Source organism: Mercenaria mercenaria, chromosome 5 (genome assembly GCF_021730395.1).
Source record: "Mercenaria mercenaria strain notata chromosome 5, MADL_Memer_1, whole genome shotgun sequence".
NCBI lineage: Eukaryota > Metazoa > Mollusca > Bivalvia > Venerida > Veneridae > Mercenaria > Mercenaria mercenaria.
Window position 1 is genome coordinate 42,516,641 of NC_069365.1, and position 20,344 is coordinate 42,536,984.

Sequence of the window (20,344 nt, forward strand, 5' to 3'; positions counted from 1 at the left end):
AAACACAATGGATCCTAAAAGCTTGCATGAACTTAAAAATGGAATTGCACATCTTGAGGAAATAAAATAATGTTAATTGTTTAAATCAAATGTGTGTACATATATTGAATTACAGATCTGTCGTAGGGTTCATGGAGGTCATAGCCAACATAATACATGCCCCTGTTCCAAGAGTCATTCCTGCAAACCAGAACCAAACTGATGGATAAAGTATCAGCTAATTCATGTAAGTTCTACAGAAATCAACTGTGTTTTTATCTTGACTATTCAAAGAATAAGGAGGGCTATTGCACTTGCCCTGGCCTTATGCGTTGGTGTTAGTCAAGGCTTTATGTAGTCCAAAATTTTCTTCATTAATATTCAATTAAAACATGCTGTACTGGTTAGTACTGATAATGTTCAATAACTCTACCTGCAGTATTGTCAGAATTATGCACATTTTTAACATAGAAATTAAAGTTTTTATGATGAAGTGCAATATCTTCATTACATAAGATATTCATTTGATACTTACTGTACTACTACTTGCTCATAGTGATTCAAACTGGTGCCCAACATCATAATCCACATTAGTGGTGTTAATCATTCCAGTGATAGCTCAAGTTTCCTCAGTTATGCCTGTTTTTTCGCTATTCAGCATCGAAGTAGTCAAGTGCGTTGTCTCCTATGATAGCTCACAAACATGTTTTTATACGCCCGAAGGGACGTATCATGTTATGGTCCCGTGTTCCTCTGTCTGTCCATCCGTCCATTAGCAATTTCGTGTCCGCCCTGTAACTCTTGAACCCCTTGAAGGATTTCAAAGAAACTTGACACAAATGTTCACCACACCAAGATGACATGCAGAGCACATGTTTCGGATGTCTCATTTCAAGGTCAAGGTCATACTTAGGGGTCAAAGGTCATATGAGAGTGTTTCGTGTCAGCTCTATAACTCTTGAACTGCTTAAAGGATTTCAAAGAAACTTGGCACAAATGTTCACCACACTGAGACGACATGCAGAGCGCTTGTTTCGGATGACTAGCTTCAAGGTCAAGGTCACACTTAGGAGTGAAAGGTCATATATGACTTTGCTGTGTCCGCTATGTAACTCTAGAACTGCTTGAAGGATTTCAAGGAAACTTGGCACAAATGTTCACCACACTGAGGCGACGTGCAGAGTGCATATTTTGGATGACTCGCTTCAAGGTCAAGGTCACACTTAAGGGTCAAAGGTCATATATGTCTTTGCTTTGTGTATACTGCTATTCTTTGCAGTGCTCTTGCTTTTATTTGGCAGATCTCTTTTTAGCTCGCCTGAGCCAAAGGCTCATGGTGACCTTTTGTGACTGCTCAATGTCCATCATCCGTCCATCAACATTTTCTAAAAAAATCTTCTTCTTGAAAACCACTTGGCAGAATTACACCAAACTTCACAGGAATTATCCTTGGGTGGTCCCCTTTCAAAATTGTTCAAAGAATTTAATTCCATGCAGAATTCTGGTTGCCATGGCAACCGAAAGGAAAAACTTTTAAAATCTTCTTGTCCAAAACCGCATGGCGTAGAGCCTTGATATTTGGCATGTGACATTATCTTATGGTCCTCTATCAAGATTGAACAAATTGTGCCCCTGGGATAAAAAGAGGCCCTACCCCGGGGGGTCACAAGTTTTACATAGACTTATTTAGTAAAAAACTCTAAAAATCTTCCTGTCTAAAACCACATGATCTAGGCCTTTGATATTTTCTACCAAAATTGTTCAAATTATGCCCCTTGGATGAAAAGAGGCCCTGCCCCGGGGGTCTCATGTTTTACATAGACTTATATAGGAATAAAAACTTTAAAAATCTTCTTGCCTGAAACTGCAAGGCTTAGGCTTTTGATATTAAGTATGTTGCCTTTCCTAGTGTTTCTCTACCAAAATTGTTCGAATTATGTCCCTAGGGTGAAAAGAGGCCCTGCCCTGGGGGTACCAAGTTTAACATAGACTTGCATAGGAAAAAAAATAAAGATCTTCTTGTCTGAAAGTTCAAGGCCTAGGCATTTGATTTTTGGTGTGTAACATTGCCTGATGGATCTCTAACAAGTTTGTTCAAATGATGCCCCTTGGGTGAAAAGAGGCCCCTCCCTGTTATATAGGAAAAAATAATCCAAAAATTATCAGGTCATATTTCCTAGACTGTTTAATTATATTTGCCTGATGACCCAAGCAATTAGGGATCACTTGACTGTGACCTTGACATACTGACCTACTTTCTTGTTTTTTAAGATACAGCCTGGAAATTTGGATGACATGTACAGTTTCCACACCAGTCTTAAAACTGTCTTTCAGTGACCATGAATGTGACCTACTGACCTAGTTTCTAATATTTTAGTGTCAGTTTGCCATTTGAAACATGTGGCTCATATTACTCAGGTGAGCGATTCAGGGTCATCATGATCCTCTTGTTCTCTTACAATATCTTTTTTGAATTACTTCCTTTTTGTTGTAACTATAAATAGCTTATTTTGAATTTTTTTTTTATTGGCAGTAGGGAAAAACCGAGACCACTTTTCTGTGGTGCATCATGGATGGTACATCCAATTTTTAGATATATTTTGACATAACTTTACCTGGTAAGAATTTATCATTTCCTCGTTTATTTACCTCTATTGAAAACCTGACTTGCTGTACAGGTGAGCAGTTTGAATATTTTTATCTGGTAGGAAAATGAAGGTCACAGTGATATTTTTTAAAGAAATATTTTTACACGCCCAAAGGGACATAATGTTGTAACCTAGGTGTCCGACCATCAGCAATTTCGTGTCTGCTCTGTAACTCTTGAACCCCTTGAAGGATTTCAAAGAAACTTGACATAAATGTTCACCACACCAAGATGATGTGTAAAGCACATGTTTTGGATGTCTGGCTTCAAGGTCAAGGTCACACTTGGCGGTCAAAGGTCATATCAGATTGTTTCCTGTCTGCTCTGTAACTCTTGAACTGCTTGAAGAATTTCAAGGAAACTTGGCACAAAAGTTCACAACTCCAAGACAGCGTGCAGAGCGCATGTTTTGGATGAGTCACTTCAAGGTCAAGGTCACAGGTCATATATGACTGCTTTGTGTATTAGAATTTTCTTTGGAATTTATTCCCTTTGTTGTTCCTTTGGGCAGTTCAAGTCAAGTTCTTGAAATTTTTCTCCCATCCTCTGATGTAACCCTTTGGGCGTATATTGCCCCGCTTGGCGGAGTTCTTGTTTTAGTTAGACTATTCTCACCTGTGCGTTGGTGTTGGCCAGGGTTCTGCCGAGGCCACGATATCACGAGAATCTCGTGTAAAAATTTATGAATGTCGCACTAAAATTAGTCCAGAAGCGTCAGTTGTCGCGTTACAAAAATTTTAAGCTACGTTTCTATATCTGTAGACAAGAAAAGCATTCAGTGTAATGATTAACGGACTTAAGTACTTCATGTAGCTTCATAAAACCCCACAGAACACACAAACCCGGTGTTAATAGTTCTCCACCCACTTCTCGGCAGGTGAAATTGAAAGTGTGTCCATTACTGTCGACACGACTTGAAACTTTAAATAATTATTTATGTCTCCCCCAGGAGACATACTGTTTTTGCCCTGTCCGTCCGTCCGTCCGTACGTCACACTTCATTTCCGAGCAATAACTGGAGAACCATTTGACCTAGAACCTTCAAACTTCATAGGGTTGTAGGGCTGCTGGAGTAGACGACCCCTATTGTTTTTGGGGTCACTCCGTCAAAGGTCAAGGTCACAGGGGCCTGAACATTGAAAACCATTTCCGATCAATAACTAAAGAACCACTTGACCCAGAATGTTGAAACTTCAGAGGATGATTGGTCATGAAGAGTAGACGACCCCTATAGATTTTGGGGTCACTCCGTCAAAGGTCAAGGTCACAGGGGCCTGAACATTGAAAACCATTTCCGATCAATAACTAGAGAACCACTTGACCCAGAATGTTGAAACTTCAGAGGATGATTGATCATGAAGAGTAGATGACCCCTATTGATTTTGGGGTCACTCCGTCAAAGGTCAAGGTTACAGGGGCCTGAACATTGAAAACCATTTCCGATCAATAACTAGAGAACCACTTGACCCAGAATGTTGAAACTTCATAGGATGATTGGTCATGAAGAGTAGATGACCCCTATTGATTTTGGGGTCACTCATTCAAAGGTCAAGGTCACAGGGGCCTGAACATTGAAAACCATTTCCGATCAATAACTAGAGAACCGCTTGACCCAGAATGTTGAAACTTCATAGGATGATTGGTCATAAAGAATAGATGACCCCTATTGATTTTGGGGTCACTCCATCAAAGGTCAAGGTCACAGGGGCCTAAACATGGAAAACCATTTCCGATCAATAACTAGAGAACCACTTGACCCAGAATGTTGAAACTTCATAGGATGATTGTACATGCAAAGTAGATGACCTCTATCGATTTTGGGGTCACTCCATTAAAGGTCAAGGTCACAGGGGCCTGAACATTGAAAACTATTTCCGGTCAGTAACTTGAGAACCACTTGACCCAGAATGATGAAACTTCATAGGATGATTGGTCATGCAGAGTAGATGACCCCTAACGATTTTAAGGTCACTCTGTTAAAGGTCAAGGCCACAGGGGCCTGAACATGTAAAACCATTTCCAATCAATAACTTGAGAACCTCTCGACCCAGAATGTTGAAACTTCATAGGATGATTGTTCATGCAGAGTAAATGACCCCTATTGTTTTTGGGATCACTCCGTAGAAGTTCAAGGTCACAGGGGCATGAACATTGATAACCAGTTCCGATCAATAACTTGAGAACCACTTGACCCAGAATGTTGAAACTTCATAGGATGATTGAACATGCAGAGTAGATGACCCCTATTGATTTTGGGGTCAGTCTATTAAAGGTCAAGGACACAGTGGCCTGTTCATGTAAAATCATTTTTTGGAAATAACTTGAGAACCACTTGACCTACAATGTTGAAACTTAATAGGATGATTGGACATGCAGAGTAGATGACCCCTATTTATTTTGAGGTCACTTGATCAAAGGTCAAGGTCACAGGAGCCTGAACAGTGACTTGAGAACCACTAGGCCAAGAGTGTTGAAATTTAGCGGGATGACTGGACATGCCAAGTAGATGATCCCTATTGCAGCTAACCATCAGTGTCTCTTTGACTTTTGCTCCTGACCCCTATTGACTTCTTGCCTTTAGGACTTTGCATTGGGGGAGACATGCGCTTTTTTACAAAAGCATTTTCTAGTTACTATCAAAGTTGACACCAAGAGAAACAATCCCCATAACTTTGGTTTGAATTTTGACAAGAGTTATGTCCCTTTTTAACTCGAAATTTTTTATAAAGTTTTTACTGGCAAGCTCTTGTTAATGCAATCTAGCAGCTCATTAACCACTAATGGGAATGGATTGAAACTAAACACAGCTTGTCTACTGTGATGAGCTGACATGCATTCTACAGGTTTCATAACAGTATTGCATTTTTACAAAATTCTGCCCCTTTTTCAACTTTAACGTTAATTCAATTAACAAGGCTGTTGAAAAGTCGAGCCCTGCTGTCCTCTGACAGCTGTTGTTTTATACCTTCCTAATTTAACAATTAGGGGCCTCCGTGTCCGAGTGGTTAAGGTCGCTGACTTCAAATCACTTGCCCCTCATCGATGTGGGTTCGAGCCTCACTCGCGGCATTGAATTCTTCATGTGAGGAAGCCATTCAGCTGGCTTACGGAAGGTCGGTGGTTCTACCCAGGTGCCTGCTCATGATGAAATAATGCACGGAGGAGCACCTGGGGTCTTCCTCCACCATTAAAGCTGGAAAGTCGCCATATGACCTATCATGTGTCGGTGCGATGTTAAATAAAAAAAAAATAAAAAAATAATTTAACAATATTATTATAGATTGCATTTAGACATATGAAACAATTTTGTAACGACTATTATACACTTATTTAATGACTTGCAAATCAGTAGTCATATCTATTGCCTGAGATGCAAAGGACAGAGCCATTCAAGAAGTGATTCATTACATGACACCAGAAATTAATTTTCACAGTTTTGTTTTAGAATATTTGGGCATATTAACCCAGTAAACATTTTTATGCCCCCGAAGGGAGGCATATAGTTTTTGAACCGTCTGTCTGTCTGTCGGTCTGTCAGTCTGTCGGTCTGTCCGCAATTTTTGTGTCCGGTCCATGTCTTTGTCATCGATGGATGGATTTTCAAATAACTTGGCATGAATGTGTACCACAGTAAGACGACGTGCAGTGCGCAAGACCCAAGTCCGTAGCTCAAAGGTCAAGGTCACATTTAGACGTTAAAGGATAGTGCATTGATGGGCGTGTCCAGTCCATATCTTTGTCATCGATGGATGGATTTTCAAATAACTTGGCATGAATGTGTACCACAGTAAGACGACGTGCAGTGCGCAAGACCCAGGTCCGTAGCTCAAAGGTCAAGGTCACACTTAGACGTTAAAGGATAGTGCATTGATGGGCGTGTCCGGTCCATATCTTTGTCATCGATGGATGGATTTTCAAATAACTTGGCATGAATGTGTACCACAGTAAGATGACGTGCAGTGCGCAAGACCCAGGTCCGTAGCTCAAAGGTCAAGGTCACACTTAGACGTTAAAGGATAGTGCATTGATGGGCGTGTCCGATCCATATCTTTGTCATCGATGGATGGATTTTCAAATAACTTGGCATGAATGTGTACCACAATAAGACGACATGTCACACGCAAGACCCGGGTCCGTAGCTCAAAGGTCAAGGTCACACTTAGACGTTAAAGATCATTTTTCATGATAGTGCATTGATGGGCATGTCCGGTCCATATCTTTGTCATTCATGCATGGATTTTAAAATAACTATGCATGAATGTGTGACACAGTAAGACGATGTGTCGCGCGCAAGACCCAGGTCCGTAGGTCAAAGGTCCTAAACTCTAACATCGGCCATAACTATTCATTCAAAGTGCCATCGGGGGCATGTGTCATCCTACGGAGACAGCTCTTGTTTGAATATAGACTGGTCATATAGCATGGACTATGAACTGGCAATGTATGTTAAGTCATGCAAGAATATTTATAAAATTAATGCTTTTAAACAAAACAACAAACATGCTTATACTTTTATTTGCAAATTGAGTAACCATTTGGGCCCATTTGTTTGAAACTTTTAACAGGCGATTAAGCTAACGTTCGATTAACTTTTAAGGTTATATTTCGACATTTTAGAAGGCTTGGTATACATTGAATGTATGAGGAAAGGATTATGAACACATAAGTTTTTACGGTAAAATCAAAACTTTATATATATGTATAATGTTTCCCACATAATGTGGGCCACAGACTAGTATTTTGAATCAAAATCTAACCAGCCCTGTTTGTTAATCGTGTATCAATTGTCTTGCATTATTTCAGTTGTCCCTTGCTTGAAGCTGCTTCCCATGGAACTTTTTTACGAAGTCATTGACTGTCGACATGGCATGATGACGGAATGCACTGATCAGACCAAGTTTCTTGCTGTTTCCTGGCAGCCAGTGGAAGAGCTGAGAATACCAGTGCAAGTCAAGTGTTGAATTTTCCACAAAATAGCACAGATTTCAAGCATTGTTTCTCTCTGGTCAGAAAAAAAGTTGGAGAAATAACTTATCAATGATATATTCCTGTCAGTTAGTGATGATTGATCACAGACTGAATGCTACCATGGGTCTACTGGCAAGCTGGAAAGATACAAAGATAAAGATAATTTATTAAACTTACTGAATATGACATTAGAGAATATTCAGTTGTGAAAGTGAAATAGGCATTAAAAATATTAAGATCAAGTGCAAATTTGATGGTTCATGATTACTGAATGTAACATTAAAGGATGTTCAAGTGTTGACAGTGAAATAGACACTAAACATTAAAGATCAAGTTGTGGTTCAAGATGAAATACTGAAAAGATCAACACCAGCATGTTAACAATAATGTTACAATTTATTTTATGGCATTTAGAATCCTAGCATTAATATGAATTTCGATATTGTACTTGCCAACATTCTCTATCTTTGCTCCATCACGCTCACATGAGACTTTAATTGACAAGATCCTTGTTAGGTAGCTTTCAGTGTATTCTAACAATTTTGGCATAAACACTGCTGTAACATCAGTTAGTTGATCAATGGCAAAATAACACCAATTGGCTCAGTTTTGACTCTGTATGTACACTCACAACCAAGGCACTGAAAACCAAGGCAGTCTTTGTATTAAAATTTGAAGTGTTATTTTCTTTATTGTATTTGTCACTGATCTTAATCTTTGCTCAGTCATGCATCTGGTTTTAAAACAGTGCCCTGTGACATGCTAATTGCCACCAATTCTGGTGTGAGTAAAAGCACTTTTACCTTTTATATGCCCATCTGAAAGTATGGTGTATTATGTGAACACCTGTGGTGGGCGGGCAGCGATCACAGCATGTCCGCTCTTTAAGTCAAAACAGTTACCAAACTATCTTCACCAAACTTGCTGACAATGTTTGTGGGCGTAATATCTCGGCCAAATTAAGCATTAGGCCAAGTTAGATGACGGGCGTATTTTGAGATCGTCTGGAACTCTTGTTTCTTGAAACACATTCATACGTTCATCGTGCATTTGATCCAATAATAAAAACAAGAATCAACAATCCAAACATGCCACCAGTGGTCAGCACAGGCCGCTTTCAACTTCCGAAAGAAGGAAACAACCAATTGAACAAGGTGGGGCAACACCTTGGAGTGGTCAGTGACAAAAATACCATGAGACAGAGTTGTTTTTCCCATTATAGAATTGAACCAGTGTGGTGCCTCACTGTGTTCCTAGATAGAGACACTTGCATTTCTCTCCGTACATTGTGCAATCAAGTTGTTTTAACATCGACATCGCATTGCAAATCAAAATTATGCCCCTTTTTCGACTGGTATCTCGGTACCCACTTACGGGCATAGATTCAGATTGAAACTTAACACACTTGTTCACTGTCATGAGCTGACATGTAGTGCACAGGTTCAGTAACTCCACTTTGCATTTTTACAAAATTATGCCCCTTTGACTCGGCAGTTTTTGGTTAAGTTTTTGTCACTACGTAAAGGTGAGCTATTGTGACCGCTTGATGTCCGTCGTGCATCAACAATTTGTAAAAAAAATCTTCTTGAAAACCACTGGGCAGAATTACACCAAACTTTACAGGAATGATCCTTGGATGGCCCCCTTTCAAAATTATTCAAAGAATTGAATTCCATGCAGAATGCAGAAACTTCAAAAATCTTTTCAAAAACCAGAAGCCCTAGAGCTTAGATATTTGATTGATGCTTAGTGGACCTCTACCAAATTTGTTCAAATCATGACCCTTTGGTTAAAATTGACCCCGCCCCAGGGGTCACTTGATTTTACATAGGAAAATCTTAAAAAATCTTCTCAAAAACCAGAAGCCCTAGAGCGAAGATATTTGACATGTAGCATTGCCTAGTGGACCTCTACTAAAGTTGTTCAAATCATGACCCTGGGGTCACTTGATTTTACATGGGAAAATCTTCAAAAATTCTCTAAAATAAACCAGAAGACCTAGAGCTTAGATATTTCACATGTAGCATTGCCTAGTGGACCTCTACAAAATTTGTTCAAATCATGACCCCGGGGTTAAAATTGACACCGCCCCAGGGGTCACTTGATTTTACATAGGAAAATCTTAAAAAATCTTCTCAAAAACCAGAAGGCCTAGAGCTTGGATATTTGACATGTAGCACAACCTAATGGACCTCTACTAAGTTGCTCAAATCATGACCCCGGGGTCAAAATTGACCCTGCCCTAGGGGTCACTTGATTTTACATAGGAAAATCTTCAAAAATTTTCTAAAAGTAAACCAGTAGGATAGAGCTTAGATATTTCACATGTAGCATTGCCTAGTAGACTTCTACAAAATTGTTCAAATCATGATCCCCGGGGTCAAATTGACCCTGCCCAATGGGGTTACTTGATTGTACATAGAAAAATCTTCAAAATTTGCTACTAAAAATAAACCAGAAGGCCTAGAGCTTAGATATTTGACATGTAGCATTGCCTAGTGGACCTCTACAAAATTTGTTCAAATCTTGACCCAGCCCCAGGGGTTATGTGATTGTACATAGGAAAATCTTCATAAATTTGCTAAAAATAAACCGGAAGGCCTAGATCTTAGATATTTGATATGTAACATTGCCTAGTAGACTTCTACAAACATTGTTCAAATCATGACCCCCGGGGTAAAATTGGCCCCGCCCCAGGGGTTACTTGATTGTACATCGGAAAATCTTCAAAAAAAATTCTAAAAATCATCAGTTTGACATTTGAAACATGTAGCTCATATTACTCAGGTGAGCGATCCAGGGTCATCATGACCCTCTTGTTCAACTTATTTTCATTCAACTGACGTGGTTGTTGAATAGTCGAGCATTGCTGTCCTCCAACAGCTCATATGAATGTTCTACTGGTATTCATTTATTTATGTAAGTGACGAGGCTGAATGGTAGAGTAATGCTGTCTTTCAACAGCATCTCTTAACTTTACTCTCGGATGAACATTGAAGAAAATACAGTATTAGTATTTGTAAGAAACTTTCAACATCTCTGCTGCGTTAACAGATTTATTTCATTGCACATAGTTGTTCCCAAGGGATATCATTTAATTTTGGGTTGATGCAGCCATGAAATCCACAAAAAGTAGTCCCCTCTTAAATATTAAAAATTTATAGTATAACTTCAAATGTCTGGTTTGTCTGTTAATTTTCAGCCCGACTATTCAAAGAATATGGACAGCTATACTACTCACCCCGGCATCAGCGTTGGCATTGGTTAAAGCTTAGAATACTTGCATACAATTATAGTGACAGTGTTCACATGTATGACAGGGGATATTATTCTGTCAGCAATATAAAAGTGATGCGACCAGTGCAGACCAAGATCAGCCTGTACATCTTTGCAGTCTGATCATGGTCTGCACTGTTCGCTATTCAGTTAGTAAATTTTCAGTGAACACCCCCTAGAATAATAAATGGTACTACCCAAACTGAACGATGGACCAGTCCATTTTAGAAATTTAGCATGCAAAATGTTAAACGGCATATAAAACACATAAGTCTATCAAAGCATCATCAATTTGCTCACATAGGTATTGAATTCTGGAAAGGGACTACATGAAGGGGCCATAACTCTGGACAGTTCATATCTTTAAACACACCATTTTTAGCTCGACTGTACGAAGTATAAGGAGAGCTATCCTACTCTACCCGGCGTCGGCGTCTTTCCGCGTCCCCACCTTGGTTAAAGTTTTTTTAACACTTTCTCTTTGTTCAACTTACCTCTGTTATTACTGAATGGATTTGTTTCAAACTTAAAATAACTGTTCAACATCATCACCCACATCATATGACACAAGATGCATAACTCTGGCACAATTTTTTCATGAATTATTCCCCCTTTTAACTTAGAATAGGTTAAAGTTTTGATGCACTTTCACTCTATCTCTGTTAATACTGAATGGATTTGATTCAAAATTAAAATAGTTGTTCCATATAATCACCCTCACCATATGACACAAGGTGTATAACTCTTGCAATTTTTCATGAATTATTCCCCATTTTTACTTAGAATTTCAGGTTAAAGTTTTGATGCACTTTCACTCTATCACTGTTACTGAATGGATTTGCTTCAAACTTAAAATAGTTGTTTAACATCATCACCCACATCATATGACACAAGGTGCATAACTCTTGCACCAATTTTTCATGAATTATTCCCCCTTTTTACTTGGAATTTCAGGTTAAAGTTTTGATGCACTTTGACTCTATTATTACTGAATGGATCTGATTCAAACTTAAAATAATTGTTCAACATCATCACCCATATCATATGATACAAGAAGCATAAGTCTGGCACCAATATTTAATGAATTGTGCCCCCTTTTTGCTTAGACTATACTTATATAACGTTTTAACACACTTTATCTTTACCACTCTTATTACTTAATAATTTTGACACAGACTCAGGCTATTGTGCAATACCTAAATCCACCATTGGAGTAAATAAACACTCCAGTGACAGCTCCAGCATCCTCGGATGTGCCCAGTTTCACTATCCAGCATCGAAATAGTCTAGCGTGCTGTCTCCTATGACAGCTCTTGTTAAAGAACTGTTACAAGCTCTTGTTAAAGAACTGTTACATGTCTGCTTTTATGCAACTGCAGTTATGTCCCAGTGCTTAAACTTCACATTTGAACAATTGTTTACTTTTATTATCCCCCGATGAAGTTTTGGCGTTGTCCGTCCGTCCAGAGCCATATCTAGGAAGTTGTTGGGAATATTTAAATAAAACTTCATATACTTGTTTACCACTATGAGGTTTTGCGGCCCGTCAAGTTTCAGTCAGATTGCCCAAGTAACATCAGAGTTATGGCCCTTAGAAGTTTCTAGTGTTAACTATATAGGGTGATATAAATATGGCAATTTCTGCTTCATAACGTCTGATATATTTGACCTAGAACTATGAAACTTAAACTGAATTTAGATCACCATAATGTGGTTATGTACACACAATTTCGTCTGGATTTCCTTTAATTTTTTAAAAATCCACATATTTATACATAACAAACTTACCATTTGGTGGAATTTCATTAAACTTCTTTCATTCTTTTCCATGAACATTTATTATAAACATGTGAAGTTGTGTACCCACACCTGATCACCCCCTTCTTTACAAATGGCATTCTTTTATATAAAGGGGACAACTTCTGAGAACATTTTAAGTATCCAATGGTACAGGACAGTAAGGTAAAACATGTATTATTAGACGGGTAAATTGTTGATAAAAATGTTGTTCCTTTACTATACATTTCCGTGATTTGGTGATACACTGCTAAACCTTATAATAAATTAAAATGATAACAGTCTCTGCAATGCATTGATACATTGGATTCAAACTTCACACATGTCTTGAGGGTCAGTAAATACAGTCAAATTGGGATTTTTTCACAAAATTAAGTGCCTTTTTACACTCGGAAAATTATGTGTTCATACACCTTTGTAAGTCCTTGGGTGGGGGGCGGCGCTATTGTATTGAAACTTCACACATGTCCTTGGGTCATTGCATACAGTCACTGGACCAAGTCCAATAACTCTGAATTGTATTTTAACAGAATTATACCCCTCTGTCTACTTAGTGCATACTGAGGTTTTGCATGCAACTTAAAATCTTTTAAGCACTAGGGCTGTTGGATTTAGAAAGCTATGTTAAGGGTCGGTGTACAAGGTTGCATATCTTAGACACTTGTATTTTAACAGAACTATGCCCCTTTTGTACTTAGTGTGTAAATACTGAATATAAATTTCTGCCATTGTAAGTACTTGTAAATTACAGCAGGTTTTATAATTTTGACCCTTACTGTGTCATATTTGTAACAGTACTATTCTAAAATCCATTTTTTATTGACGAGCCTTTGAATAGTATAGCGCGCTATCATCAGACAGCTCTTGTTTTTAGCTCACCTGAGCACTTAGTGCTCAAAGGTGAACTTTTGTGATCGCCCTGTGTCCGTCCATCCGTCGTCGTCGTCAACAATTTGACTGTTAACACTCTAAGAGGTCACAATTTTGGCCCAATCTTAATGAAATTTAGTCAGAATGTTACCCTTAATAAAATCTTGGACGAGTTCGATATTGGGTCATCTGGGGTCAAAAACTAGGTCACCATGTCAAATAAAAGGAAAAGCTTGTTAACACTCTAGAGGTCACAATTTTGGCCCAATCTTCATGAAACTTTGTCAGAATGTTACCCTCATTAAAATATTGGACAAGTTTGATATTGGGTCATCTGGGATCAAAAACTAGGTCACCAGGTCAAATCAAAGGAAAAGCCTGTTAACACTAGAGGCCACATTTATGACTGCATCTTCATGAAATTTGGTCAGAATGTTAATCTTGATGATCTCAAGTTCCAGTTTGAATCTGGGTCATGTAGGATTAAAACTAGGTCACCAGGTCAAATCAAAGGAAAAGCTAGTTAACATTCTAGAGGCCACATTTATGACCATATCTTAATGAAACTTGGTCAGAATGTTAATCTTGATGATATATAGGTCAAGTTTAAATCTGGGTCAGATGGGATCAAAAATTAGGTCACTAGGTCAAATCAAAGAAAATGCTAGTTAACACTCTGGAGGCCGCATTTATGACCATATCTTAATGAAATTTGGTCAGAATGTTAATCTTGATGATTCCTAGGTCAGTTGAGCGATACAGGGCCTTCATGGCCCTCTTGTTTACTGTATTTTCATCAGGTACAGCAATTAGTAATTCCATCAATACTGAATTTCCTAAATACTAATTCCAGTCTTTGCAAGTAAGTAACAACTTCTTCATGGTTCCCTGCAAGTAACTGACAAAAAATCCACATAAATCTCTGCTAGTAATGATAACATCTTGAATGAAGTACTCAATCTTTCTGCAAAAAAAAAACAACCAGAAACTTCTGATGAAAATTAATTTACCCCATTTTCTGAAAGTAACTGACAATATTTCCAAGTGAAGTACTTGACTGTTCATTGAAAGTAACTGGCAACTTATATAAAGTATGCACCTGTTTTTCTGCGAGTAATGACATCTCCACATGAAGTATGAACCTCTATAACTTCTCTTCACAACATAACTGACATCTCCATTGTAATGTCTACAGGTACATTTGGTATTTTGTAAAGCTGACATACTTTTAATCAAAATTTAGATCACCTGAGCTCTCCTTGTTCGGAGAAAGCTGCTATAACAACTCCAAAATCCCTTTTGTAGAAGTCTGGACAGACGGTTTTCTAAACAAATCTTGAAAACAATGTCGGAAGGTAATTTTGGGGTACGAAACAGTCAAATCAGTCAATCTTGAAAGTTAGTGCCAACTGGGACGTTACTCGGTTAATCGGAATTTGATTACTAGGTGAAACTGGTTTCAATTTTGCAAAACCACTAATCGCTCTTAAACATTAAACATCACAAATACTTTATCTTTATACATTTCTTTGACCAGCACATAGACCCGCAGTATATTTCCGCAAAAACATATCAGCTTTAATATAATCAATAGTCTCAGATTTGCTTGTCATGATATATCTAAAATAAAATACACCAAAATATGACTTATTAATTGTCACCATGCTTCCAAACAATAAAGTCTGTAAGTTCCTAATGAAGTCCGCTGCTGAAAGTACCTTCATAAGGTCTTCAGGAAAGAAAACAGCATTTCAGATATGGCGGCCAATTAACCGGTTCGATTCGATTTCATACAAATGATTAACCAGTTTCAAAATTTTGAAATCGTCCCAGCCCTACTGTTTAATGACGTCATTGGACAGTTTAATGTTTAAAACATTTTAGCAATATATAAAATCAGGGCCTATATTCAAAGTTTTAAGTCTGAAATGTAGACATACACTTGAAAATCCCAAATTTTATTGTGTTATATTTGCTTTGACTGTCATGAAATTTTCTTTAAAACATTATTTAAAATTAATTAAAAAAATTATCATTATAATTATGTTTGTTATAAACAAAATTCCAGTGAATTGAAGATTCTTTACTCTTTAGTCTAAGTCTGAAACTTAAATTTTTAATGTTGAAGAAATATGGGCCCGTAATTACAGTTACTTGAAATGCTGATAACAAAACGGTAAATAAACACACGGCTACGCAAAGGAAATTTGAAACAAAATGAACTTGTTTCAGCTATCAGCTCATCAGTGTACATACATACATACATACATACATTTTATATATATATATATTTATATATATGTAACATTCTCAGCCATGCAGAAGAGGAATATGGTGTTTATTTTTAATCATGCATATTGATTTAAAGTTATTTTGACTGAAAATTCTACTTTGGCTAATATTAAACACTCAAACTGGAGAGGCACATTCTAAATGTTGCATACTGTTTACATGTTGAAATGTGGACCAAAGGCTGCATCCATATTAAAATCAATGCATACGGAAATGATAATTCATATTTAATACTTCTGTATAATTTTGGAGCAGAAGTACATGTTTATCACACTGTTTTATCCCTCTAATTTTCAACAACAATTTTAGCTAAGGGTGATATTATGAAAATGCGATAGTCACCTTCTATATATTGCACTTTCGTATCGTAATTTATCACAACAATTTTAGCTATGAATAAGGGATGGCTTACTAAAATATTCATATCTATATCTGTTTGTAATATTTCAAATGAATGGGAAAAAAAAGTTATGTAAACCTGTAGGGACACTTAACCCTTACCCTGCTAAATTTCTATAATGAACTTGTCCATCTTTCAATTTGGACAGTACCATTAACTGTTAAAAGGGGTGCTTACCAAGAAATACAGACTGAATGGCGAACAGTGCAGATCATGATCAGACTGCATGGATGTGTAGGCTAATCATGATCTACACTGGTCACAAAGGCAAAATCAGTTGTGTCCAGCATGATATTGGGTTAACATGTCTCCTAAAAAATGCAGGGACTTTAATGGAGACCTTATTTGTACAGCGATGTAGCGAAAGCTGTAAATTTTACAATATATAAATATGTAAATAATATAGTTTGTTTGCTCGAACTTGTATATTTTAAATACAGCTCTTTGCTCGAAATAATAGATCCCTAGACAACCTTTGTATAAATTATATATATATTACTGCTCACACTGCTAAAAACTGAACAAATTAGCCTGTCCTGTTGAGTTCGAAAGAACTAAGTTTGACTGTATGTCTGTCTTAGATTATATACTATATACTAGGTATAACATTGATTTCAAAAAAATTTAAAGCTGTTTTTTATGCCCCCAGCATATACTGATGCGGGAGGCATATAGTGATTGTCCTGTTCATCCGTCCGTATGAGATCAACCAAATGGGACCGTTTCGTCTAGCATCAATACCCCTTACTACAATGACTTGATACTAATGCAGATGTAACCTGTGACCATTCCTCATCTCCAGACATCATCTGACCTCAGTGTGACCTTGACCTCATTTTGGACTTAGGGTGCTTTATATGGGCCATCTCTTGGTTAACCAAATGGGACCGTTTCGTCTAGCATCAATACCCCTTACTAGAATGACTTGATACTAATGCAGATGTAACCCGTGACCATTCCTCACCTGACCTCAGTTTGACCTTGACCTCATTTTGGACTTAGGTTGCCTTATATGGGCTATCTCTTGGTTAACCAAATGGGACCGTTTCGTCTAGCATCAATACCCCTTACTAGAATGACTTGATACTAATGCAGATGTAACCTGTGACCATTCCTCATCGCCAGACATCACCTGACCTCAGTTTGACCTTGAACTTGACCTCGTTTTGGACTTATGTTGCTATGTATCGACAAGGATGCCACCGGGGGCATCAAGTGTTTATTGAACGCAGCTTCTTGTTTTCTTCACAAATGGCGTTCTTTTTTGAATTCATACTTCTTTAGAATATTTTACATTTAGCCTTACAATTCAATCAACACCAAATCAAAACAAGAGGGCCATGATGGCCCTGTATCGCTCACCTAAGTACCATTGCTCAAAATGATATGATCAAGTTTTGACATAGAGCGCATAGGCATACACATTAAATATCATCAGGATAAACATTTTCTTGTAACAGTCCCTTTTGACCTAGTCAGGGCCAATTTCCATACCAAGTTTGAGGCTCCTAGGCTCAAATGCTGCATTTTTGTAGTAACATGACTATTCCTTACCCTGGAAGACTTAAACATTTAAAACCATTAGATGCTGCTGAGATATATTCATTTACATAAAATAAAGGGAGGTAATTTGTCGTAAATTCACTCAAAAGTTATTTACCTTGATTGTCCGAGTTCATCTGATGGCACAAATGACATTTCAAATCAGTATCTTCATTGTTTACTGAGATACACCCATTTTAATTTGAAACAAAGGGATGTAATTTGACATAAAATCAGTCCATAGCTATCTACCCTGATTGCCTCAGTCCAGCTAAAGACAATAATGAAATTTCAAAAGTGGTCTATAAATATTTACCGAGATAAATCCATTTTTATTAAAATCAGGGGAGGTAATCATGCATTGGTATATGCATATAGAAGATACAGAGTACAAGCCTATACAACAATATATTAGTAAAGTATTCATATCGATAAATGTTCAATCAAGAGTTATTTAATATGACTATTTCTTACCATGGAAGACAAGAATAACGTTTCAAACCAATCTCATTAAAAGCTGCTAAGGCGTATTCAATTAGATAAAAAAAAGGGAGGTAATTTGTCATAAATTCAGTCAATATGTATCTTCACTGATTGTCCAAGTCCATCTGTTGACATAAATGAAATTTCACATCAGTATCTTCATTAATTACGGAGATATGCCCATTTTAATTTGAAATAAAGGGAGGTAATTTGACATAAAATCAGTCCATAGTTATCTACCTTGATTCTCAGTCAAACTAATGACAATAATGAAATTTTAAATAAGTACTATAAGTGCTTACTGATATAACTTAATTTTGATTACAATCAGGGGAGGTAACCAGATATAAAATAACTCTGGAACCTATGATTGGATCTGACAGATTCGTCATGGAATCCAAGATTTATTGTTGTTGAAGATATTTTGGAAGGTTGCATCAAATCAAAACATAAATGAAGTCTCTATATAGCTGCAAAAGCCAAAATAGCAAATTTTGGACCTTTAAGGGGCCATAACTCTGGAACCCATTATGGAATCTGGCCAGTTCAAGGAAGGGACCAAGATCTTGTGGTGATACAAGTTGTGTGCAAGTTCAGTTAAAATCAAATCATAAACTAGAGATGCTTTTGAGAAAAGCGCATGTCTCCCACAACTGCCCCTATGAAAAATGTCTAGTTTCTCTAGATGGTTTAGACGAGTTGATCCAATTAGATGGTCTGGATGAGTGGATCCAATCAGTAATTCAAGGGCCATAAATTAAAAGTGCCTGGGCGGATTTGGCTACTTATCGAACTTGGCTAAGGTCTTATGGCCAAACACATTTTGTTCAAGTTTGGTGAAGATCGGATGAGAAATGTTTGATTTAGGGAGCGGACAATTGTAAAAAGGCTGATTTTTCGATAATTTAAGGGCCGTAACTCCAAAATGCCTGGACCGATTTGGCTAGTTATCGAACTTGGCCGAGGTCTTATAGTCAAACACATTTTGTTCAAGTTTGGTGAAGATCGGATGAGAAATGTTTGAATTAGAGTGCGGTCAAGAGTAAAAAGGCCGATTTTTGGTAATTCAAGGGCCGTAACTCCAAGATGCCTGGACCGATTTGGCCAGTTATCGAACTTGGCCGAGGTCTTATGGTCAAACACATTTTGTTTAAGTTTGGTGAAAATCTGATGAGAAATGTTCGACTTAGAGTGCGGACAAGCTTTGTGACAGACACACACACAGACTGGAGTAAATCAATGTCTCCCACACCACTGCTATTGTGCAGACAGGGTCAAAATAGTTAATTTTGGCCCTTTCAGGGGCCATAACTCTGGAACCCATTAAGGGATCTGGCCGGTTCAAGAAAGGAACCAAGATCTTATGGTGACACAAGCTTTGCGCAAGTTTGATTAAAGTCAAATCATAAATGAAGCTGCTATTATGCAGACAAGGTCAAAATAGCTAATTCTGGCCCTTTCAGGGGCCATAACTGTGGAACCCATGATAGAATCTGGCCAGTTCAAGGAAGGAACCAAGATCTTATGGTGATACAAGTTGTGTGCAAGTTTGGTTAAAATAAATCATAAATGAAGCTGCTATTGTGCAGACAAGGTCAAAACAGCTAATTTTGGTCCTTTCAGGGGCCGTAACTCTGGAACCCATAATGGGATCTGGCCAGTTCAAGAAAGGAACCGAGATCTTATGGTGATACAAGTTGTATGCAAGTTTGGTTAAAATAAAATCATAAACGAAACCACTATCGTGCAGACAAGAAATTGTTGACGGACACAAGGACGGACTGATGACGGAAGAGAGACGAAGGGTGATCACAAAAGCTCACAGGTGAGCTAAAAAGAAAATTAAAGTTGTTTCACATGAAAATTGAACAGCACATAAAACATGTACCAATATGTTTCTCTACAAAACAATTGTCATTTTACTGATACATACATTGAATTTCGGAAAAGGACTGCATAATTAAATGCTCCACAATTTAGGACAGTTCAGCGCCTTTAAAAACTCACAATTTCCAAAGAACTGTCACATATCTTCATTTTGATGCATTTGCAATAATGTCCCAGAGTTGAACTTTCACATAACTAGGTGG

At 37.7% G+C, this 20,344-nt stretch overlaps 1 long non-coding RNA gene across 1 annotated transcript in view; it reads left to right on the top strand.

The window, feature by feature from the left end:
• LOC123557024 (uncharacterized) overlaps nt 1-8,277 on the top strand; it is a 55,073-nt gene extending 46,796 nt beyond the window's left edge. The window contains exons 4-5 of the long non-coding RNA XR_008370970.1: nt 116-226; nt 7,430-8,277. This is a non-coding gene — a long non-coding RNA (uncharacterized LOC123557024). The remainder of the gene's footprint in view (nt 1-115; nt 227-7,429) is intronic.
• The last annotated feature ends 12,067 nt before the right edge of the window (nt 8,278-20,344 follow it).